This window comes from Stenella coeruleoalba (assembly GCF_951394435.1).
Source record: "Stenella coeruleoalba genome assembly, chromosome: 4".
NCBI lineage: Eukaryota > Metazoa > Chordata > Mammalia > Artiodactyla > Delphinidae > Stenella > Stenella coeruleoalba.
In genome coordinates this window covers 87,696,923-87,722,007 of record NC_137149.1, presented here as the reverse complement: position 1 = coordinate 87,722,007, position 25,085 = coordinate 87,696,923, and the positions used below count along the sequence as shown (strand labels likewise).

The window sequence follows — 25,085 nt, the reverse complement described above, 5'->3', positions numbered from 1 at the left end:
AACAAAGCAACAGAGCCTAGGGCACTTCCACTTATGGTCCTATAGCTTAGGGAAATTATAATCAAAAACACACAGCCACCCCAAAGTTTGGGACGCCTCTGTTTACAAGAACCTCGTTTACCGTACAAGTTCAATATCACAGAAAGTGAAAAATGGATAAAGAAGTTGTGGTATTTACTTACAAAGCAATATCACTCAGCAATGAAATCTGTGTCATCAGGCCCTTAGCAGCACAATGAGTGGATTCAGTTATGATGATTCTAACTGAAATAAGTCACACAGAAAAAGAAACATCATAAGATATCAGTAATACACGGAATGGAAACTTGGCTACACAGGAACTGAATTACAGAACAGAACAGGGTCTCAAATTTAGAAAACCAACTTATGCTTGCTTAAGGGGAAAGGTGAGTTGGGGTGCTGCATAAAACCAGAGATTGAAATGAGCACAGATAAAGTTCCTTAAGCCAAATATGGAATAGACAAGAGCTACTCCTTGCTCAACGAAATGGACTCAACACCGCATATTAAACGCCTAAGAATGTACCTGACTTGTAAGTATCTTAAAACCTATGGATTGCTATGTCTCCGAAAGAGAATCAAGCATGTGTACAGGGGCATAAACGCAGCAGTGATAGGATTGGAGAGGTTCGGTGAGCAAATGAAGACCCTTTGAAGTCATATTGCATGGTACCCATTCCACGGGTTTCAACTACCCAGGTTTAAGGTATTCTTCCTTCTGCTAAAACATGCATGTGGAACCCAGAGTATGATCAACCATGTGATCGGGAGACGTGTTCAAATATGTCTCAGTTTTCCTCCCCTGGTACTCGGGTGCAACATTCCAGACGCTTTACTAACACTCTCCCGACTTGGAGAGTCAGTCCCTTTTACCTCCTGTTTGGCCCAGTTTGCAATTTCTGCGGAAGATGAACAGGAATAGCGAGAACCAATGAGAGGCTAGCTGGAGGTGTCTGGACGGGCAAATTTTACTCTCATTTCCCACCAGGAAGAGGAAATAACCAAAGGCTCAGTGTGCCGTGCCAGAACCAGATTAGGGCCTGAAGCCATCCTGCGGTGTTGCGGCCAGCTCAAAAGAAAGCGAGTTGTAGAAAGGAGCTCAGGGGCACTGTAATTCACAAACCTGCAGAGTTATAAATGACAGCTATCGTCCAAAAATAGACTGAAGTAAGGCTGCCAAGAGGACTTGAAAGCGGGGCAGAATTGCAGGAAACCGATTTCAGGAGGTAGACTGGAATTGCATTGAAAGCATAGGAAAAGAGGCAGAACGTCCACAATGATGCACTTGGCCAAAAAGGGCGTATGCGTTTTTTCCTGAATATATTCAGGAAAAAACGCATACGCACTTTTTGGCCAACCAAGCAAGCTTGCAAAGGAAATCTGCACTACAATGAAGTCTCACTTCCCCCCGGTCAAAAGGGCCATCTGAAAAAAGTGTAAAATCCAGAAAGGCAGGACAGGCCATGGAGAACTGGGAGCCTTGTTATGCTGATGGGCGGGATGTAAATTGCCAACAGACACTTGGGAGAAGCGTATGGTGTTTCCTGAAACATCTAAAAAACAAAGCAACAGAGCCTAGGGCACTTCCACTTATGGTCCTATAGCTTAGGGAAATTAAAATCAAAAAGACACAGCCACCCTAAAGTTTGGGACGCCTCTGTTTACAAGAACCTCGTTTACAGTACAAGTTTAACATCGCAGAAAGTGAAAAATGGATAAAGAACTTGTGGTATTTACTTACAATGTAGTATCACTCAGCAATGAAATCTATGTCATCAGGCCCGTAGCAGCATAATGAGTGGATTCAGGTACGATGATTCTAACTGAAATAAGTCACACAGAAAAAGAAACATCATAAGATATCACTAATACACGGAATGTAAACTTGGCTACACAGGAACTGCATTCCAAAACAGAACAGGGTCTCAAATTTAGAAAACCAACTTATGCTTGCTTAAGGGGAAAGGTGAGTTGGGGTGCTGCATAAAACCAGAGATTGAAATGAGCACAGATAAAGTTCCTTAAGTCAAATATGGAATAGACAAGAGCTACTCCTTGCTCAACGAAATGGACTCAACACCGCATATTAAACGCCTAAGAATGTACCTGACTAGTAAGTATCGTAAAACCTATGGATTGCTATGTCTCCAAAAGAGAATCAAGCGTGTGTACAGGGGCATAAAAGCAGCAGTGATAGGATTGGAGAGGTTCGGTGAGCAAATGAAGACCCTTTGAAGTCATATTGCATGGTACCCATTACACGGGTCTCAACTCTCCAGGTTTAAGGTATTCTTCCTTCAGCTAAAACATGCATGTGGAACCCAAGTATGATCAACCATGTGAACGGGAGACGTGTTCAAATATGTCTCAGTTTTCCTCCCCTGGTACTCGGGTGCAACATTCCAGACGCTTTACTAACACTCTCCCCACTTGGAGAGTCAGCGCCTTTAACCTCCTGTATGGCTCAGTTTGCAATTTCTGTGGAAGATGAACAGGAATAGCGAGAACCAATGAGAGGCTAGCTGGACGTGTCTGGACGGGCAAATTTTACTCTCATTTTCCACCAGGAAGAGGAAATAACCAAAGGCTCAGCGTGGGGTGCCGGAACCAGATTAGGGCCTGAAGCCATCCTGCGGTGTTGCGGCCAGCTCAAAAGAAAGCGAGTTGAAGAAAGGAGTTCAGGGGCAATGTAATTCACAAACATGCAGAGTTATAAATGACAGCTATCGTCCAAAAATAGACTGAAGTAAGGCTGCCAAGAGGACTTGAAAGCGGGGCAGAATTGCAGGAAACCGATTTCAGGAGGTAGACTGGAATTGCATTGAAAGCATAGGAAAAGAGGCAGAACGTCCACAATGATGCACTTGGCCAAAAAGGGCGTATGCGTTTTTTCCTGAATATATTCAGGAAAAAACGCATACGCACTTTTTGGCCAACCAAGCAAGCTTGCAAAGGAAATCTGCACTACAATGAAGTCTCACTTCCCCCCGGTCAAAAGGGCCATCTGAAAAAAGTGTAAAATCCAGAAAGGCAACAGGCCATTGAGAACTGGGAGCCTTGTTATGCTGATGGGCGGGATGTAAATTGCCAACAACCACTGGGGAGAAGTGTATGGTGTTTCCTGAAACATCTAAAAAACAAAGCAACAGAGCCTAGGGCACTTCCACTTATGGTCCTATAGCTTAGGGAATTTAAAATCAAAAAGACACAGCCACCCCAAAGTTTCGAACTGCTCTGTTTACAAGAACCTCGTTTACAGTACAAGTTCAACATCGCAGAAAGTGAAAAATAGATAAAGAAGTTGTGGTATTTACTTACAAAGCAATATCACTCAGCAATGAAATCTGTGTCATCAGGCCCTTAGCAGCACAATGAGTGGATTCAGGTACGATGATTCTAACTGAAATAAGTCACACAGAAAAAGAAACATCATAAGATATCAGTAATACACGGAATGGAAACTTGCTACACAGGAACTGAATTACAGAACAGAACAGGGTCTCAAATTTAGAAAACCAACTTATGCTTGCTTAAGGGGAAAGGTGAGTTGGGGTGCTGCATAAAACCAGAGATTGAAATGAGCACAGATAAATTTCCTTAAGCCAAATATGGAATAGACAAGAGCTACTCCTTGCTCAACGAAATGGACTCAACACCGCATATTAAACGCCTAAGAATGTACCTGACTTGTAAGTATCTTAAAACCTATAGATTGCTATGTCTCCGAAAGAGAATCAAGCATGTGTACAGGGGCATAAACGCAGCAGTGATAGGATTGGAGAGGTTCGGTGAGCAAATGAAGACCCTTTGAAGTCATATTGCATGGTACCCATTACACGGGTCTCAACTCTCCAGGTTTAAGGTATTCTTCCTTCTGCTAAAACATGCATGTGGAACCCAGAGTATGATCAACCATGTGATCGGGAGACGTGTTCAAATATGTCTCAGTTTTCGTACCCTGGTACTCGGGTGCAACATTCCAGACGCTTTACTAACACTCTCCCGACTTGGAGAGTCAGTCCCTTTTACCTCCTGTTTGACCCAGTTTGCAATTTCTGCGGAAGATGAACAGGAATAGCGAGAACCAATGAGAGGCTAGCTGGAGGTGTCTGGACGGGCAAATTTTACTCTCACTTCCCACCAGGAAGACGAAATAACCAAAGGCTCAGTGAGCCGTGCCAGAACCAGATTAGGGCCTGAAGCCATCCTGCGGTGTTGCGGCCAGCTCAAAAGAAAGCGAGTTGAAGAAAGGAGCTCAGGGGCACTGTAATTCACAAACCTGCAGAGTTATAAATGACAGCTATCGTCCAAAAATAGACTGAAGTAAGGCTGCCAAGAGGACTTGAAAGCGGGGCAGAATTGCAGGAAACCGATTTCAGGAGGTAGACTGGAATTGCATTGAAAGCATAGGAAAAGAGGCAGAACGTCCACAATGATGCACTTGGCCAAAAAGGGCGTATGCGTTTTTTCCTGAATATATTCAGGAAAAAACGCATACGCACTTTTTGGCCAACCAAGTAAACTTGCAAAGGAAATCTGCACTACAATGAAGTCTCACTTCCCCCCGGTCAAAAGGGCCATCTGAAAAAAGTGTAAAATCCAGAAAGGCAGGACAGGCCATGGAGAACTGGGAGCCTTGTTATGCTGATGGGCGGGATGTAAATTGCCAACAGACACTCGGGAAGAAGTGTATGGTGTTTCCTGAAACATCTAAAAAACAAAGCAACAGAGCCTAGGGCACTTCCACTTATGGTCCTATAGCTTAGGGAAATTAAAATCAAAAAGACACAGCCACCCTAAAGTTTGGGACACCTCTGTTTACAAGAACCTCGTTTACAGTACAAGTTCAACATCGCAGAAAGTGAAAAATGGATAAAGAACTTGTGGTATTTACTTACAATGTAGTATCACTCAGCAATGAAATCTATGTCATCAGGCCCGTAGCAGCATAATGAGTGGATTCAGGTACGATGATTCTAACTGAAATAAGTCACACAGAAAAAGAAACATCATAAGATATCACTAATACACGGAATGTAAACTTGGCTACACAGGAACTGCATTCCAAAACAGAACAGGGTCTCAAATTTAGAAAACCAACTTATGCTTGCTTAAGGGGAAAGGTGAGTTGGGGTGCTGCATAAAACCAGAGATTGAAATGAGCACAGATAAAGTTCCTTAAGTCAAATATGGAATAGACAAGAGCTACTCCTTGCTCAACGAAATGGACTCAACACCGCATATTAAACGCCTAAGAATGTACCTGACTAGTAAGTATCGTAAAACCTATGGATTGCTATGTCTCCAAAAGAGAATCAAGCGTGTGTACAGGGGCATAAACGCAGCAGTGATAGGATTGGAGAGGTTCGGTGAGCAAATGAAGACCCTTTGAAGTCATATTGCATGGTACCCATTACACGGGTCTCAACTCTCCAGGTTTAAGGTATTCTTCCTTCAGCTAAAACATGCATGTGGAACCCAAGTATGATCAACCATGTGAACGGGAGACGTGTTCAAATATGTCTCAGTTTTCCTCCCCTGGTACTCGGGTGCAACATTCCAGACGCTTTACTAACACTCTCCCCACTTGGAGAGTCAGCGCCTTTAACCTCCTGTATGGCTCAGTTTGCAATTTCTGCGGAAGATGAACAGGAATAGCGAGAACCAATGAGAGGCTAGCTGGACGTGTCTGGACGGGCAAATTTAGCTCTCATTTTCCACCAGGAAGAGGAAATAACCAAAGGCTCAGCGTGGGGTGCCAGAACCAGATTAGGGCCTGAAGCCATCCTGCGGTGTTGCGGCCAGCTCAAAAGAAAGCGAGTTGAAGAAAGGAGCTCAGGGGCACTGTAATTCACAAACATGCAGAGTTATAAATGACAGCTATCGTCCAAAAATAGACTGAAGTAAGGCTGCCAAGAGGACTTGAAAGCGGGGCAGAATTGCAGGAAACCGATTTCAGGAGGTAGACTGGAATTGCATTGAAAGCATAGGAAAAGAGGCAGAACGTCCACAATGATGCACTTGGCCAAAAAGGGCGTATGCGTTTTTTCCTGAATATATTCAGGAAAAAACGCATACGCACTTTTTGGCCAACCAAGCAAGCTTGCAAAGGAAATCTGCACTACAATGAAGTCTCACTTCCCCCCGGTCAAAAGGGCCATCTGAAAAAAGTGTAAAATCCAGAAAGGCAACAGGCCATTGAGAACTGGGAGCCTTGTTATGCTGATGGGCGGGATGTAAATTGCCAACAACCACTGGGGAGAAGTGTATGGTGTTTCCTGAAACATCTAAAAAACAAAGCAACAGAGCCTAGGGCACTTCCACTTATGGTCCTATAGCTTAGGGAATTTAAAATCAAAAAGACACAGCCACCCCAAAGTTTCGAACTGCTCTGTTTACAAGAACCTCGTTTACAGTACAAGTTCAACATCGCAGAAAGTGAAAAATAGATAAAGAAGTTGTGGTATTTACTTACAAAGCAATATCACTCAGCAATGAAATCTGTGTCATCAGGCCCTTAGCAGCACAATGAGTGGATTCAGGTATGATGATTCTAACTGAAATAAGTCACACAGAAAAAGAAACATCATAAGATATCAGTAATACACGGAATGGAAACTTGGCTACACAGGAACTGAATTACAGAACAGAACAGGGTCTCAAATTTAGAAAACCAACTTATGCTTGCTTAAGGGGAAAGGTGAGTTGGGGTGCTGCATAAAACCAGAGATAGAAATGAGCACAGATAAAGTTCCTTAAGCCAAATATGGAATAGACAAGAGCTACTCCTTGCTCAACGAAATGGACTCAAAACCCCATATTAAACGCCTAAGAATGTACCTGACTAGTAAGTATCTTAAAACCTATGGATTGCTATGTCTCCGAAAGAGAATCAAGCATGTGTACAGGGGCATAAACGCAGCAGTGATAGGATTGGAGAGGTTCGGTGAGCAAATGAAGACCCTTTGAATTCATATTGCATGGTACCCATTACACGGGTCTCAACTCTCCAGGTTTAAGGTATTCTTCCTTCAGCTAAAACATGCATGTGGAACCCAGAGTATGATCAACCATGTGAACGGGAGACGTGTTCAAATATGTCTCAGTTTTCCTCCCCTGGTACTCGGGTGCAACATTCCAGACGCTTTACTAACACTCTCCCGACTTGGAGAGTCAGGCCCTTTAACCTCCTGTTTGGCCCAGTTTGCAATTTCTGCGGAAGATGAACAGGATTAGCGAGAACCAATGAGAGACTACCTGGAGGTGTCTGAACGGGCAAATTAACTGTCATTTCCCACCAGGAAGAGGAATTAACCAAAGGCTCAGCATGCCATGCCGGAACCAGATTAGGGCCTGAAGCCATCCTGCGGTGTTGCGGCCAGCTCACAAGAAAGCGAGTTGAAGAAAGGAGCTCAGGGGCACTGTAATTCACAAACCTGCAGAGTTATAAATGACAGCTATCGTCCAAAAATAGACTGAAGTAAGGCTGCCAAGAGGACTTGAAAGCGGGGCAGAATTGCAGGAAACCGATTTCAGGAGGTAGACTGGAATTGCATTGAAAGCATAGGAAAAGAGGCAGAACGTCCACAATGATGCACTTGGCCAAAAAGGGCGTATGCGTTTTTTCCTGAATATATTCAGGAAAAAACGCATACGCCCTTTTTGGCCAACCAAGCAAGCTTGCAAAGGAAATCTGCATTACAATGAAGTCTCACTTCCCCCCGGTCAAAAGGGCCATCTGAAAAAAGTGTAAAATCCAGAAAGGCAGGACAGGCCATGGAGAACTGGGAGCCTTGTTATGCTGATGGGCGGGATGTAAATTGCCAACAGACACTCGGGAGAAGTGTATGGTGTTTCCTGAAACATCTAAAAAACAAAGCAACAGAGCCTAGGGCACTTCCACTTATGGTCCTATAGCTTAGGGAAATTAATATCAAAAAGACACAGCAACCCCAAAATTTGGGACGGCTCTTTTTACAGGAATCTCTTCTACGGCACAAGTTAAATATCCCAGAGAGCAAATAATGGATAAAGAAGTTGCGGTACTTCTGTACAACAGAATACCACTCAGCAATGAAATCTATGTCACCAGGCCCGTACCAGCATAATGAGTGGATTGAGGCACGATGATTCTAAGTGAAATAAGTCACACAGAAAAAGAAACATCATAAGGTATCACTAATACACGGAATGTGAACTTGGCTACACATGAACTGAATTACAAAACAGAACAGGGTGTCAAGTTTAGAAAACCAACTTATGCCTGCTTAAGGGGGAAGGTGAGTTGGGGTGCTGCATAAAAGCAGAGTTTGAAATTAGCACAGATACCGTTCCATAAGTGAAATATGTAATAGACAAGAGCTACCCCTTGCTCAACGAAATGGATTCAACAATGAGGTATCACCTCACACCTGGTAGAATAGGCATCATTGAAAATCTACAAACAAAAAATGCTGGAAAGGGTGTGGAGAAAAGGAACCCTCTTCCACTATTGTTGGGAATATAAATTGATACAGTCATTATGGAGAACAATATGGAATTTCTTAAGAAACTAACAATAGAATTACCATATGATACAGCAATCCCAGTACTGGACATATACCCAGACAAAACCATAAATCAAAAAGAGTCATTCACCGCAATGTTCATTGCATCACTATTTACAATATCGAGGTAATGGAAGCAACCTAAATGCCCACAGACAGACGAATGCATAAAGCTGTGGTACATATATAAAATGGAATATTACTAAGCCATGAAAAGGAATGAAATTGGGTCATTTGTAGAGACGTCGATGGATCTAGAGACTGTCATACAGAGTGAAGTAAGTCAGAAAGAGAAAAACAAATCTTGTATATTCATGCATATATGTGGAACCTAGAAAAACTGTACAGATTAACCATTTTGCAAGGCATAAATAGAGCAACAGATGTAGACAACAAACGTATGGACAACAAGGGGGGAAAGCTGTTGGGGGGGTGGTGGTGGGAGGAGTTGAGAGACTGGGATTGGCATGTATACATTTATATGTATAAAATAGATAACCAATAAGAACCTGCTGTATAAAAATATAAAATAAAATTCAAAATTAAAAAGAAGTAAAATTTAAAAAATAAAACAGAAAAAACAATTATTCCCTGCACATACATGTATTTATATGAATAAATTATTTCCATGCTTATATCTGTAAATACAAAAAAGAGGAATAAAATCTACCTTGAACCAAAAACGAAAAAGAGAAAAAAAACACAGAACCCACCAGTTACACAGAGGAAAACCGTATCAGGGCACTTGCTCCAGTTGTAAACAATTCTGAAGTTGGTCAGTGGTGGGGAATCGTCTCCCATTCAGCCAGCAGCCCCCACGCAACAAGCGTCCTCATTGCAAAGCTGGGGCACCGTGCCGAGGCATCTGTGAGTAAACGTGAGCTGAGCCCCAGGCCAGTTGCTGCTGAACTATTCCCACCCGTCCCAGGTAAAACACCTGAATATATACAAGGACTTGAAAGCCTAGAGGAAGGGCCATAGAGCCACACGAGTGACAGCATGCCGGCCGACTTGGTGCCTGCAGGCCAGCCAGGATGGTCCTGGCCCTGGGTGCTCTTCTGGAAGATTTCCATTTCCCTGCCTGAGATACCCGTCCTGTCCCTGCCCCCACTGCTTTTTTCCTTCCTCACCTCTGCCCAGGGAGAAATTCCAGCAGCAGGTATGGGTGACACATCCTCTTCTTTAGCAGGTGGCAGCCTGGCAACTGCTGCAGAAAGTCCAGCAGAGCCCCACTCACACTGGGCCACCCACAAAGCCGTGGCCTCTCACTCCCTCCCACCAGCCCAGCCCCGAGACTGCTGACAGGGCAGAGAAAATGGCGTCAGGCACGGCTGCAGGGGCTCTTGCTGCCTGGAGTGGTATTTATATTGATCTCAACCCAGGCACACCTGGGGAGGGCTGGCCGGCACGGTAAGGCTGCCCAGGTCAGCCAATCATCACCCCTCAGGGGCTCACAGTTGCAGAAAATGGAACTTGCTGAACCGGCCAGGTCCAAGGAACAGGTGTGGGCTCCTGAGAGTCAGGATAGACAAGGGGCTGCAGCTTTGGCTTGTTTTCTAATCATTTTGTCTGGCCCATGAGTGGGAGACAACTTCAAGAAAACCCTCTCCTAATGAGAGGAACCCAGGAGTCAGGGAGAGGAGGGGTGGGTGGTGGTTGGAGACAGAGGCCTGGTGCCCCGGGTGCAGTGGAAGTCTCTGGAAGACCAGGTGGAGGGAGGCCTCACGGAGTGATGCCCAGGGTCACAGACCTGTCGCAGCTGCTGTTTGTTAGTTCAAGTCCTGCTCTGAGGTGCTCTGTGTCAGCTCTGAGCGACAGGTGAGCTGGGGGTGCTCTGCAATGAGGGCTATGTGCACGGTTCCTGTGTGCCCAGCCCTGCCACGGTACCTGCAAGGGTAGCTCTGTATCCTGGGAGGGGCCTGACCACGAGAGCCCCGTGGGCTGGGGTGGGGGTGGGGTACCTGCCCAGGTGAGCTCCATATTCTGGGATTGGTCTGACCACGAGAGCCCCATGGGCTGCTGGGGACCTGGTAAAGGATGTCAGGACAGTCAGTGAAGCCACCGAGGATATACCTCCAGTTGCTCCTAATTCCTACACCCTGCTGGTCATTCTACCAACCACCAGGACATGGTATTCTGTATTAGTCTTCAATGATGCCTTCTTTTGTATTCCATTAGTCCCAGAGTCACAAGAAATTTTGGCTTGTGAGTGGCAGGACTCAACATACAACTAAAACAATACTTCCGGGCCGTCTGGCCCCAAGGGTGCAAAAATTCCCACACCATCTTTGGGGAAAGCTTAGCTAAAGACCTAAAAGTTCTACCTCTGGAAAAGGAAACCCTCCTTCAACATGCAGACGACATTCTGATCACCAGCCCTACTAAGGAGGCCTCTGAACTACCAAGCCAATAAAGGATAGAAGTTGTCCAAGAAAAAGCTCAAATATCACAGACTGCGGTGACCTGCCTGGGCTTCATTCTCACAGAAGGTCAGAGAAGCCCATCCCAGGAAAGGGAAGAAACCATTTTCAGCCTTACCCCTTTCTAAAACTAGAAGACAGCTTAGGGGTTCCTGGGGAGGCCAGGGTTTGCTGCTTCTGGATCTCTAGCTACAGTCTACTAGCTGGGCCTCTATATGAAACACTGAAAGGAAAAGATGATGATCCTTTTGAATAGAATCCAGAAGTGGCCTTTCAAGAATGGAAAGAGCAGTCAATTCAGACCCTTGCCCTGGAACTCCCTAATTTAGCTAAACCCTTTGACCTTTACATTCCCGGTGAAAGGTGAATCGCCATTGGAGAATTAGTGCAAAAACTGGGACCACTTGAAATGGAACAATGCAAGAATGCCATCCAGGTAGGATAAACTACGGTCACTAAGGGGCTTGGCCCACTGCCACATCTGGCCAAGATACTGGCGGTATCTAAAAACCTGGAAATCAGCAGCCCAAAAGGCCACCTCCCTCCTAAGGGAAAAGGACCCCACGTGGTGATCCTAACCACCAACCATGCCCTGAAGTTGCAGGGTTCGCTCCGTGGGCACACCGACCTCGAGTGAGGAGGCCCTCCAACTCCAACATCCAGAGAGATAACCGGGGGCAACAGGGCACCATGACGACTCGTGTGAACATCACTTGACCTGGAGTTTCTCTCATAAAACAACAAGAGTGTGTCCCAAAAGAGTAGACTACTGCTTGCAGGACTTACTGCACCCAGAGGGGAGCTAATAATCTTGGCGGGGGAACAGTATACCACACTGTCACCATAGAAAAGCCTACAGACACCGTGATGATGGTGGCCAATAAGACCGGCTGGACTCCTGTTTACTTCAAAAGGCTGTTGACTCAGTAGCCATCATGGTCCTTGATCACCACTGACCCTGGACTGTCTGGGAGTTGAGCGGGCAGGGCTCTGACACCTGGTGCTGTTTGTACGTTAATTCAGGGGCCTAATTGAAGAAAGCGCAGACTACTGGTCAGAGCATCTAGGCTGGCAGAGACGGTCAGCCTAAGGTGGCCGAACAAATGTGGGGCGGGGTGAAACCGGCCCCCACAGCATCTCTGCACATCTCTTTCCTGGACCCTTAAAGGTCATTAGAATCTATAACACTTCCAATGCTGGTGCTCAGGTGGACGAGCAGGGAGGCAGGGGTCCTGGGGACAATCAACGTCACCGGGAGGCTGCTGGGGAGAAGCTCTGACCCTCGCCCCAGGGTATGAGGGCTCCCAACTCAGCACTCAGCAGTTACAGAAGAAGGGTCTGCACCCTCAGCACTCCAAGAATGAGGAACGGGACAAAAGGCAGAGGAGGGGTTTGTCCCCAGCAAAGCCCATTAAAAATCCCTGGGAGATGAAAGTAGAATCTGGGCAATAAAGTCAAGTCTAACCTTTTTTATCCTTTGTGCTTTGTCTAATTTCACGTGCTCCTAGGGTCCCGCATGCAGAGGTTCCACACCCGGCACTTCAGACCAGATTTCCTAGTGCAGAATGGCTGGGTCGACACCTCAGCTCCTGGGGCCCAGTGCAGACTCCACGATATAGAGCCTGAGCTACAGCCAACCCGGCCCTCGAGAGCTCCGCCGCCTCCCTCCCTCCCACTGACTCTGACAGGATCTCTACACAGCAGCCCAGCCCACAGCCCACGGGGTAGTGCATGCTCTCACCTCTCCATTCTCTGATCAAAATATAAAGTTTCCTTTGCTTGTGAACCAAACTCAGTCTCGATCTGTTGGCCCCAATGACACTGGGCAGGGGGACACTTGTTGGGGTCCACTCTGGAGGATCAGTAACAGAAATTGAGACTATTGTAACCTCAATGAACAGATGTGTGAGCCAAACTGTAGTTAACATAGAACAGTGTATAAGGCTCGGGTAAAATAAGATGTTTTTAACACTTCCATTTGATATTTCCATCACTTTTTATAAGCAAGTTCAGTGAAAAGGTTTGTCTTATTTGTCAGGTCAATATTAGAGAAACGAAGTGATTTCTTTCCAAGGATGTACATCTAATAATCTTGGTTAAACCTTCAATCTTGTTTTAAATGCTTTTCCATTGAAAATGATACCTCTCTTTCAGCTCCCCCATTTCTGAGAAGTATAAAATCTTATAATTTATTATTACCAAAGGGGAAAGGTGGGAGGAGGGATAAATTAACAGTTTGGAATGAACACATACACACTGCTATGTATAAAATAGATCATCAACAAGGAACTACTGTATAGCACAGGGAACTACACTCAACATTTTGCAATAACCTATAAGGGGAAATAATCTGAAAAAGAATAGATATTTTTATTGACATCATCTATCAATGACAGTTAAAGTGTAGCCTAAGGGAAGCTGGTGGTGAGTGCTTCTGACCCTGAAGACTTCAATCATCTAAAGTTTGGACTCTGCCTACTTCCCAAGGCCCTTAATGAACATATGTGTAGCCGTAGCTTAAAAACTTCCCCAGTTTGGGTTTCGGGGAGACACTGATTTTGAAAAAGCCCTGGTGTTCTCCTTACATGAATGGGACTCTTCCTACTGCTAAAACATGTCTGTCACACCCAGAGGATGGTATACCGTCTGATCGGGAAGAGTTTGGAAAAGGCATCTCATCTCCTCATCTCCTGGTGCTCGGGTTCACCCCTCCAGCGTCTTTACTAACAGTCTCCCCACTTGGAGATGTCAGCACTGTCAACATCCTGTTGCGTACAGTTTGGAATTTGTCCAGAGGATGAAGCGGAAGGATGAGGAACAATGAGAGACAAGTCCTAGGTGTTCAGACAGGCACATGTCACTCTAATTTCCAATCAGGAAGACGAATTGACCAAAGGCTAGGGTTGCCCATGGAAACAGTATAGGGCTTGAGGAAATCCCGCTGCTTTGTGGCCAGTTCCCATAAACACGAGTTGAACAATGGAACTCAGGGGCAGTAAAATTCACAAAACTGCAGAGTTGAAAATATCCATCACTGAAAAATGTCTTGAGGAGAGTCAGAGAAAAGGACTTGTAAGCAAGGGAGAATGGCAGGAAAGGGATTTGAGGAGGTAGAAAGGACTCGCCATTAAGCACAAGAAAAGGAGCTGAACATTGCCAACATTGCAGTTGGCCAAAAAGGGTGTATGCGTTCTTTTCTGTATATATTCAAGAAAAGGGCATACACTTTTTTAGCCAACCAAACAGGTGGGCACTGGAAGTCAATACCACAAAAGATATCACTTTGCATCAGTCAGAAGAGCCATCCTCATAAAGCGTAAACAACAGAAATGCAGGACAGGGCAACGAGAAGAGGGAGCCCTGTGAGACTTATAGTGGAAATGTATATTGCCAACGGCCATTCTGGAGAAGTGTATTGTGTTTACTAAAGCATCTACAAAATGAGCTACAGAGCATAGGGCACTTGCACTCATGGGCGTATATCTTGGGAAAAACAAAAATCGAGAGGACACAGGCACCCCAATGTTTACCCCCTCTCTGTTTAAAAGATCCTCGACTAGGATATAACTTAAATGTCTCTGGAGGGAAAAAATGGATAGAGATGTGGTACTTAGGTAGAGTGGAATATTATTCAGCCTGGAAATCAATGAAATATGGCCAGTTGTAACAACTCCGGAGGAGTTACGTATGATCATTCTAAGTGACAGAATTCAAAAAGAAAAAGACACATATCATAAGATATCACTTAAAGGTGGAATCCAAAATGGCTACACATGAAATAAATTACAAAACAAAAACATAGTCAAATATGTAGAAAACACGCATAAGGCTGCTAAACGGGAAAGGTGGGGAGGGGTGAGGCATCATCCAGGAGGTTGAAATTAGCAAAGATACCATTCCAAATACCAAACTGATAATCAACAAGGCCTACACGGTAGCTAAAAGAACTGCACTCAGCACACTCAAGTCACCGGAAAAGAATATATACGACTGGTAAGAATCTGAAAAAGAATTTATTGATGTCTCTCTGTACGTGAATCAAGTGGATGTACAGCAGCAAGAAACAGAGCTTTGAAAATCAGCTGTAACCAATATAGTAATAAATTGAAAAAAATAAACGACAGAGAGACAGAGAAAACCTCTTACAACTTTTCCTCAGGGACGGTGATGCAACATGGATTGAACACATCTAGACCCACAGCAGGATGAGACATAAGGCTGGAAACTGTTTGCGCTAAGAGAAATGTGAGGTTGGGTGAGGAAATGCACACCCTTTAAAGTAATACTACCTGGTACCCATTCAATGGGTCCCAAATCTGCAGGTTCAAGGGATCTTCCTACAGCTAAAACATGCATGGAAAACCCAGAGGACTGTACACCATGTGATCGGGAGATGTGTCTAAAATGCACCTCATTTATCCTCTCCTGGTGCTCCTGTTCACCATTCCAGCCACGCTACTTAGAATCTCCCCACTTGGAGAATCAGCACATTTAAACTTCTGTTTCACACATTTTGCAAATTGTGAGGAGGATGAACGGGAAGAGGGGGAACCAATGAGAGAAGAGTTGTAGGGGTTTGGACGGGCACATATCACTCTAATTTCCCATTAAGAATAAGAATTAAAGAAAGGCTCAGCCTGCCTCGCCGGAGCCAAAATAGGGCCTGAAGCAATCCTGCGGGTTTGAGGCCAGCTCACAAAAGAGCAACTTAAAAAATGGAGCTCAGGGTCACTGCAATTCACAAACCTGCAGAGTTATAAATGAAAACTAACGTCCAAAAATATGTTGAGGTAAGGCAAAGAAGAGGATCTGAATGCAAGACAGAATTGCAAGAAACAGATTTCAAGAGATAGATTGGACTCGTCTTTAACGCACATGAAAAGCGGCAGAATTTCGACAATGATGCAGTTGGCCCAAAAGGGCGTATGCGTTTTTTCCTGATTATATCCAGGAAAAAACGCATACGCACTTTATGGGCAACGAAGCAAGCAAGCAATGCAAATGTGCACAACAAAGAAGTCTCACTTCCCACCGGTCAAAAGGGCCATCCTAAAAAATTGTAAAAACCAGAAATGCAGGACAGGCCATGGAGAACAGGGAGCCTTTATACGCTGATGGGCAGTGTGTGAACTGCCGAGAGCCACTCTGGAGAAGTGTATGGTGGTTCCTAAATCATCTAAAAAACAGAGCTACAGAGCATAGGACACTTCCAATCATGGGAGTATATCTAGGGAAGTCTAAAAATCAACAAGACACAAGCACACCACAGTTTAGGGCTACTCTGTTTACAAGAACCTCAACTTCAGTACACCTTAAATATCCCAGGAAAGAGAACAATGGATAAAGAAGATGTGGTACTTATGTACAATGGAATATCTCTTCACCATGAAATCAATGTAATAAGGCTAGTAGAAGGATAAAGAGTGGATTTAGGTCCGATAATACTACTTGAAATAAGTCAAACAGAAAAAGAAACATATCATAAGATATCACTTATAGAGGGAGGGTAAATATGGCTGCACAAGAAATGAATTACAGAACAGAACAGTGTCTCACATTTAGAAAACACACTTATGTCAGCTTAAGGGGAAAGGAGAGGTGGGGTGATGCATAAAACCAGAGTTTGAAATTAGCACAGATACCGTTCAATAAACCAAATAGGTATTAGACAAGATCTACACCTTGCTCAATGAACAGGCCTCAACACACCCTATACACCGCAGAGAAATATATCTGAGGAATAAGAATCTTAAAACCCATGTATTGATATATCTCCATAAGGGAATCAAGTGTGTGCAGAGCGGCACAAACACAGCAGTGAAAAGGAGCTAAACCCCATTATAGAAATAAATTTTAAAAACAAAACGCTGAAACAATGAAAGAGAGAAAAATTCTTACAAAATTCGCTCAGGGGCTGTGATGCAACCTGGATTGACCACATATAAACCCACAGCTGGATAAGACATAAGGCTGGACACTTGGGGCTGACAGGATTGGTGAGCTTTGGTGAGCAACTGCCAAAAGTTTAATGCAATACTTCATGCTACTCATTCCAAGGGTCCCAACACTCCAGGTTGAAGGGAATCTTCCTACAGCTAAACCATGCTTGGGAAACCCAGCGACTGGTATACCATATGATCGGGAAAGGTTTCTAAAACGCACCTCATTTTTCCTCTCCTGGGGCTCCGGATCGACATTCCAGCCGCTTTACTAACAACATCCCCACATGGAGTCAATGCCTTTAAGTTCTGGTATCGCACAGTCTGCAGTTAGTGCAGAGGATGAATGGGAATAGGGGGAACCAGTGAGAAACTAGCTGTAGCGGTTTCAATGGGCACATGTCACTCTAATATCACATCAGTAAGAAGAATTAACCAAAGGCACAGCAAGGTGCCCCAGAAGAAAAATAGGGCTTCAAGGAATCCTGTGGTTATGGGGCAAGACCACAAAAATAAGAGCTAAAAAATGGAGCTAAGGGCCACTGCAATTCAAAAACCTGCAGAGTTATAAAGGCCAACTATTTTTAAAAAATATATTGAGGTAAGGCTATGAAGAGGCATTGAAAGCAAGGCAGAATGCAGGAAACCGATTTCAGGAGGTAGACTGGAATTGCATTGAAAGCATATGAAGAGAGTCAGAAACTCGACAATGATGCACTTGGCCAAAAAGGGCGTATGTGTTTTTTCCTGAATATATTCAGGAAAAAACGCATACGCACTTTTTGGCCAACCAAGCAAGCTTGCAAAGGAAATCTGCACTACAATGAAGTCTCACTTCCACCTGGTCAAAAGGGCCATCTGAAAAAAGTGTAAAATCCATAAAGGCACGACAGGCCATGGAGAACTGGGAGCCTACTTATGCTGATGGGCGAGATGTAAATTGCCAACAGCCACTCTGAAGAAGTGTATGGTGTTTCCTGAAACATCTAAAAAACAAAGCAACAGAGCCTAGGGCACTTCCACTTATGGTCCTATAGCTTAGGGAAATTAAAATCAAAAAGACACAGCCACCCCAAAGTTTGGGACGCCTCCGTTTACAAGAACCTCGTTTACCGTACAAGTTCAATATCACAGAAAGTGAAAAATGGATAAAGAACTTGTGGTACTTACGTACAATGCAGTATCACTCAGCAATGAAATCTATGTCATCAGGCCCTTAGCAGCACAATGAGTGGATTCAGGTATGATGATTCTAACTGAAATAAGTCACACAGAAAAAGAAACATCATAAGATATCAGTAATACACGGAATGTAAACTTGGCTACACAGGAACTGAATTACAGAACAGAACAGGGTCTCAAATTTAGAAAACCAACTTATGCTTGCTTAAGGGGAAAGGTGAGTTGGGGTGCTGCATAAAACCAGAGATTGAAATGAGCACAGATAAAGTTCCTTAAGCCAAATATGGAATAGACAAGAGCTACTCCTTGCTCAAGGAAATGGACTCAACACCGCATATTAAACGCCTAAGAATGTACCTGACTAGTAGTATCTTAAAACCTATAGATTGCTATGTCTCCAAAAGAGCATCAAGCATGTGTACAGGGGCATAAACGCAGCAGTGATAGGATTGGAGAGGTTCGGTGAGCAAATGAAGACCCTTTGAAGTCATATTGCATGGTACCCATTCCACGGGTTTCAACTACCCAGGTTTTAGGTATTCTTCCTTCAGCTAAAACATGCATGTGGAACCCAGAGTATGATCAACCATGTGATCGGGAGACGTGTTCAAATATGTCTCAGTTTTCCTCCCCTGGTACTCGGGTGCAACATTCCAGATGCTTTACTAACACTCTCCCCATTGGAGAGTCAGTCCCTTTAACCTCCTGTTTGGCCCAGTTTGCAATTTCAGTGGAAGATGTACAGGAATAGCGAGAACCAATGAGAGACTAGCTGGAGGTGTCTGGATGGGCAAATTTAACTCTCATTTCCCACCAGGAAGAGGAATTAACCAAAGGCTCAGCGTGCCGTGCCAGAACCAGATTAGGGCCTGAAGACATCCTGCGGTGTTGCGGCCAGCTCACAAGAAAGCGAGTTGAAGAAAGGAGCTCAGGGGCACTGTAATTCACAAACCTGCAGAGTTATAAATGACAGCTGTCGGCCAAAAATATACTGAAGTAAGGCTGCCAAGAGGACTTGAAAGCGGGGCAGAATTGCAGGAAACCGATTTCAGGAGGTAGACTGGAATTGCATTGAAAGCATAGGAAAAGAGGCAGAACGTCCACAATGATGCACTTGGCCAAAAAGGGCGTATGCGTTTTTTCCTGAATATATTCAGGAAAAAACGCATACGCCCTTTTTGGCCAACCAAGCAAACTTGCAAAGGAAATCTGCACTACAATGAAGTCTCACTTCTCCCCGGTCAAAAGGGCCATCTGAAAAAAGTGTAAAATCCAGAAAGGCAGGACAGGCCATGGAGAACTGGGAGCCTTGTTATGCTGATGGGCGGGAAGTAAATTGCCAACAGACACTCAGGAGAAGTGTATGGTGTTTCCTGAAACATCTAAAAAACAAAGCAACAGAGCCTAGGGCACTGCCACTTATGGTCCTATAGCTTAGGGAAATTAAAATCAAAAAGACACAGCCACCCCAAAGTTTGGGACGCCTCCGTTTACAAGAACCTCGTTTACCGTACAAGTTCAATATCACAGAAAGTGAAAAATGGATAAAGAACTTGTGGTACTTACGTACAATGCAGTATCACTCAGCAATGAAATCTATGTCATCAGGCCCGTAGCAGCATAATGAGTGGATTCAGGTACGATGATTCTAACTGAAATAAGTCACACAGAAAAAGAAACATCATAAGATATCAGTAATACACGGAATGTAAACTTGGCTACACAGGAACTGCATTCCAAAACAGAACAGGGTCTCAAATTTAGAAAACCAACTTATGCTTGCTTAAGGGTAAAGGTGAGTTGGGGTGCTGCATAAAACCAGAGATTGAAATGAGCACAGATAAAGTTCCTTAAGCCAAATATGGAATAGACAAGAGCTACTCCTTGCTCAACGAAATGGACTCAACACCGCATATTAAACGCCTAAGAATGTACCTGACTAGTAAGTATCTTAAAACCTATGGATTGCTATGTCTCCAAAAGAGAATCAAGCATGTGTACAGGGGCATAAACGCAGCAGTGATACGATTGGAGAGGTTCGGTGAGCAAATGAAGACCCTTTGAAGTCATATTGCATGGTACCCATTCCACGGGTTTCAACTACCCAGGTTTTAGGTATTCTTCCTTCAGCTAAAACATGCATGTGGAACCCAGAGTATGATCAACCATGTGATTGGGAGACGTGTTCAAATATGTCTCAGTTTTCCTCCCCTGGTACTCGGGTGCAACATTCCAGACGCTTTTCTAACACTCTCCCCACTTGGAGAGTCAGCGCCTTTAACCTCCTGTTTGCCCCAGTTTGCAATTTCTGCGGAAGATGAACAGGAATATCGAGAACCAATGAGAGACTACCTGGAGGTGTCTGGACGGGCAAATTTAACTCTCATTTCCCACCAGGAAGAGGAAATAACCAAAGGCTCAGCATGCCATGCCGGAACCACATTAGGGCCTGAAGACATCCTGCGGTGTTGCGGCCAGGTCACAAGAAAGCGAGTTGAAGAAAGGAGCTCAGGGGCACTGTAATTCACAAACCTGCAGAGTTATAAATGACAGCTATCGTCCAAAAATATACTGAAGTAAGGTTGCCAAGAGGACTTGAAAGCGGGGCAGAATTGCAGGAAACCGATTTCAGGAGGTAGACAGGAATTGCATTGAAAGCATAGGAAAAGAGACAGAACGTCCACAGTGATGCACTTGGGCAAAAAGTGCGTATGCGTTTTATCCTGAATATATTCAGGAAAAAACGCATACGCCCTTTTTGGCCAACCAAGCAAGCTTGCAAAGGAAATCTGCACTACAATGAAGTCTCACTTCCCCCCGGTCAAAAGGGCCATCTGAAAAAAGTGTAAAATCCAGAAAGGCAGGACAGGACATGGAGAACTGGGAGCCTTGTTATGCTGATGGGCGGGATGTAAATTGCCAATAGCCACTCCGGAGAAGTGTATGGTGTTTCCTGAAACATCTAAAAAACAAAGCAACAGAGCCTAGGGCACTTCCACTTATGGTCCTATAGCTTAGGGAAATTAAAATCAAAAAGACACAGCCACCCCAAAGTTTGGGACGACTCCGTTTACAAGAACCTCGTTTACCGTACAAGTTCAATATCACAGAAAGTGAAAAATGGATAAAGAACTTGTGGTACTTACGTACAATGCAGTATCACTCAGCAATGAAATCTATGTCACCAGGCCCGTAGCAGCATAATGAGTGGATTCGGGTAGGGTGATTCTAACTGAAATAAGTCACACAGAAAAAGAAACATCAAAAAATATCACTAATACATGGAATTTAAACTTGGCTACAGAGGAACTGAATTACAAAACAGAACAGGGTCTCAAATTTAGAAAACCAACTTATGCTTGCTTAAGTGGAAAGGTGAGTTGGGGTGCTGCATAAAACCAGAGATTGAAATGAGCACAGATAAAGTTCCTTAAGCCAAATATGGAATAGACAAGAGCTACTCCTTGCTCAACGAAATGGACTCCACACCCCATATTAAACGCCTAAGAATGTACCTGACTAGTAAGTATCTTAAAACCTATGGATTGCTATGTCTCCAAAAGAGAATCAAGCGTGTGTACAAGGGTCATAAACGCAGCAGTGATAGGATTGGAGAGATTCGGTGAGCAAATGAAGACCCTTTGAAGTCATATTGCATGGTACCCATTCCACGGGTCTCAACTCTCCAGGTTTAAGGTATTCTTTCTTCAGCTAAAACATGCATGTGGAACCCAGAGTATGATCAACCGTGTGATCGGGAGACGTGTTCAAATATGTCTCAGTTTTCGTCCCCTGGTACTTCGGTGCAACATTCCAGACGCTTTACTAACACTCTCCCCACTTGGAGAGTCAGTGCCTTTAACCTCCTGTTTGGCCCAGTTTGCAATTACTGCGGAAGATGTACAGGAATAGGGAGAACCAATGAGAGACAAGCGGGAGGTGTTTGGACGGGCAAATTTAACTCTAATTTCCCATCAGGATGAGGAATTAACCAAAGGCTCAGCGTGCCGTGCCGGAACCAGATTAGGGCCTGAAGCCATCCTGCGGTGTTGCGGCCAGCTCACAAGAAAGCGAGTTGAAGAAAGGAGCTCAGGGGCACTGTAATTCACAAACCTGCAGAGTTATAAATGACAGCTATCGTCCAAAAATAGACTGAAGTAAGGCTGCCAAGAGGACTTGAAAGCGGGGCAGAATTGCAGGAAACCGATTTCAGGAGGTAGACTGGAATTGCATTGAAAGCATAGGAAAAGAGGCAGAACGTCCACAATAATGCACTTGGCCAAAAAGTGCGTATGCGTTTTTTCCTGAATATATTCAGGAAAAAACGCATACGCCCTTTTTGGCCAACCAAGCAAGCTTGCAAAGGAAATCTGCACTACAATGAAGTCTCACTTCCCCCCGGTCAAAAGGGCCATCTGAAAAAAGTGTAAAATCCAGAAAGGCAGGACAGGCCATGGAGAACTGGGAGCCTTGTTATGCTGATGGGCGGGATGTAAATTGCCAACAGACACTCGGGAGAAGTGTATGGTGTTTCCTGAAACATCTAAAAAACAAAGCAACAGAGCCTAGGGCACTTCCACTTATGGTCCTATAGCTTAGGGAAATTAATATCAAAAAGACACAGCAACCCCAAAATTTGGGACGGCTCTTTTTACAGGAATCTCTTCTACGGCACAAGTTAAATATCCCAGAGAGCAAATAATGGATAAAGAAGTTGCGGTACTTCTGTACAACAGAATACCACTCAGCAATGAAATCTATGTCACCAGGCCCGTACCAGCATAATGAGTGGATTGAGGCACGATGATTCTAAGTGAAATAAGTCACACAGAAAAAGAAACATCATAAGGTATCACTAATACACGGAATGTGAACTTGGCTACACATGAACTGAATTACAAAACAGAACAGGGTGTCAAGTTTAGAAAACCAACTTATGCCTGCTTAAGGGGGAAGGTGAGTTGGGGTGCTGCATAAAAGCAGAGTTTGAAATTAGCACAGATACCGTTCCATAAGTGAAATATGTAATAGACAAGAGCTACCCCTTGCTCAACGAAATGGATTCAACAATGAGGTATCACCTCACACCTGGTAGAATAGGCATCATTGAAAATCTACAAACAAAAAATGCTGGAAAGGGTGTGGAGAAAAGGAACCCTCTTCCACTATTGTTGGGAATATAAATTGATACAGTCATTATGGAGAACAATATGGAATTTCTTAAGAAACTAACAATAGAATTACCATATGATACAGCAATCCCAGTACTGGACATATACCCAGACAAAACCATAAATCAAAAAGAGTCATTCACCGCAATGTTCATTGCATCACTATTTACAATATCGAGGTAATGGAAGCAACCTAAATGCCCACAGACAGACGAATGCATAAAGCTGTGGTACATATATAAAATGGAATATTACTAAGCCATGAAAAGGAATGAAATTGGGTCATTTGTAGAGACGTCGATGGATCTAGAGACTGTCATACAGAGTGAAGTAAGTCAGAAAGAGAAAAACAAATCTTGTATATTCATGCATATATGTGGAACCTAGAAAAACTGTACAGATTAACCATTTTGCAAGGCATAAATAGAGCAACAGATGTAGACAACAAACGTATGGACAACAAGGGGGGAAAGCTGTTGGGGGGGTGGTGGTGGGAGGAGTTGAGAGACTGGGATTGGCATGTATACATTTATATGTATAAAATAGATAACCAATAAGAACCTGCTGTATAAAAATATAAAATAAAATTCAAAATTAAAAAGAAGTAAAATTTAAAAAATAAAACAGAAAAAACAATTATTCCCTGCACATACATGTATTTATATGAATAAATTATTTCCATGCTTATATCTGTAAATACAAAAAAGAGGAATAAAATCTACCTTGAACCAAAAACGAAAAAGAGAAAAAAAACACAGAACCCACCAGTTACACAGAGGAAAACCGTATCAGGGCACTTGCTCCAGTTGTAAACAATTCTGAAGTTGGTCAGTGGTGGGGAATCGTCTCCCATTCAGCCAGCAGCCCCCACGCAACAAGCGTCCTCATTGCAAAGCTGGGGCACCGTGCCGAGGCATCTGTGAGTAAACGTGAGCTGAGCCCCAGGCCAGTTGCTGCTGAACTATTCCCACCCGTCCCAGGTAAAACACCTGAATATATACAAGGACTTGAAAGCCTAGAGGAAGGGCCATAGAGCCACACGAGTGACAGCATGCCGGCCGACTTGGTGCCTGCAGGCCAGCCAGGATGGTCCTGGCCCTGGGTGCTCTTCTGGAAGATTTCCATTTCCCTGCCTGAGATACCCGTCCTGTCCCTGCCCCCACTGCTTTTTTCCTTCCTCACCTCTGCCCAGGGAGAAATTCCAGCAGCAGGTATGGGTGACACATCCTCTTCTTTAGCAGGTGGCAGCCTGGCAACTGCTGCAGAAAGTCCAGCAGAGCCCCACTCACACTGGGCCACCCACAAAGCCGTGGCCTCTCACTCCCTCCCACCAGCCCAGCCCCGAGACTGCTGACAGGGCAGAGAAAATGGCGTCAGGCACGGCTGCAGGGGCTCTTGCTGCCTGGAGTGGTATTTATATTGATCTCAACCCAGGCACACCTGGGGAGGGCTGGCCGGCAGGGTAAGGCTGCCCAGGTCAGCCAATCATCACCCCTCAGGGGCTCACAGTTGCAGAAAATGGAACTTGCTGAACCGGCCAGGTCCAAGGAACAGGTGTGGGCTCCTGAGAGTCAGGATAGACAAGGGGCTGCAGCTTTGGCTTGTTTTCTAATCATTTTGTCTGGCCCATGAGTGGGAGACAACTTCAAGAAAACCCTCTCCTAATGAGAGGAACCCAGGAGTCAGGGAGAGGAGGGGTGGGTGGTGGTTGGAGACAGAGGCCTGGTGCCCCGGGTGCAGTGGAAGTCTCTGGAAGACCAGGTGGAGGGAGGCCTCACGGAGTGATGCCCAGGGTCACAGACCTGT

At 44.5% G+C, this 25,085-nt stretch overlaps 1 long non-coding RNA gene across 50 annotated transcripts in view; it reads right to left on the bottom strand.

Annotated features, from left to right (window-relative positions):
* The window catches only part of LOC307185334, a 3,778,167-nt gene that overhangs the window by 2,588,239 nt on the left and 1,164,843 nt on the right, over positions 1-25,085 (bottom strand). For 3 of the 50 annotated variants that reach the window (XR_013827990.1, XR_013827993.1, XR_013828003.1), the window contains one exon: positions 179-264. The exons of the other annotated variants lie outside the window; for them this stretch is intronic. This is a non-coding gene — a long non-coding RNA (uncharacterized lncRNA). The remainder of the gene's footprint in view (positions 1-178; positions 265-25,085) is intronic. 50 annotated transcript variants of the gene reach the window in all.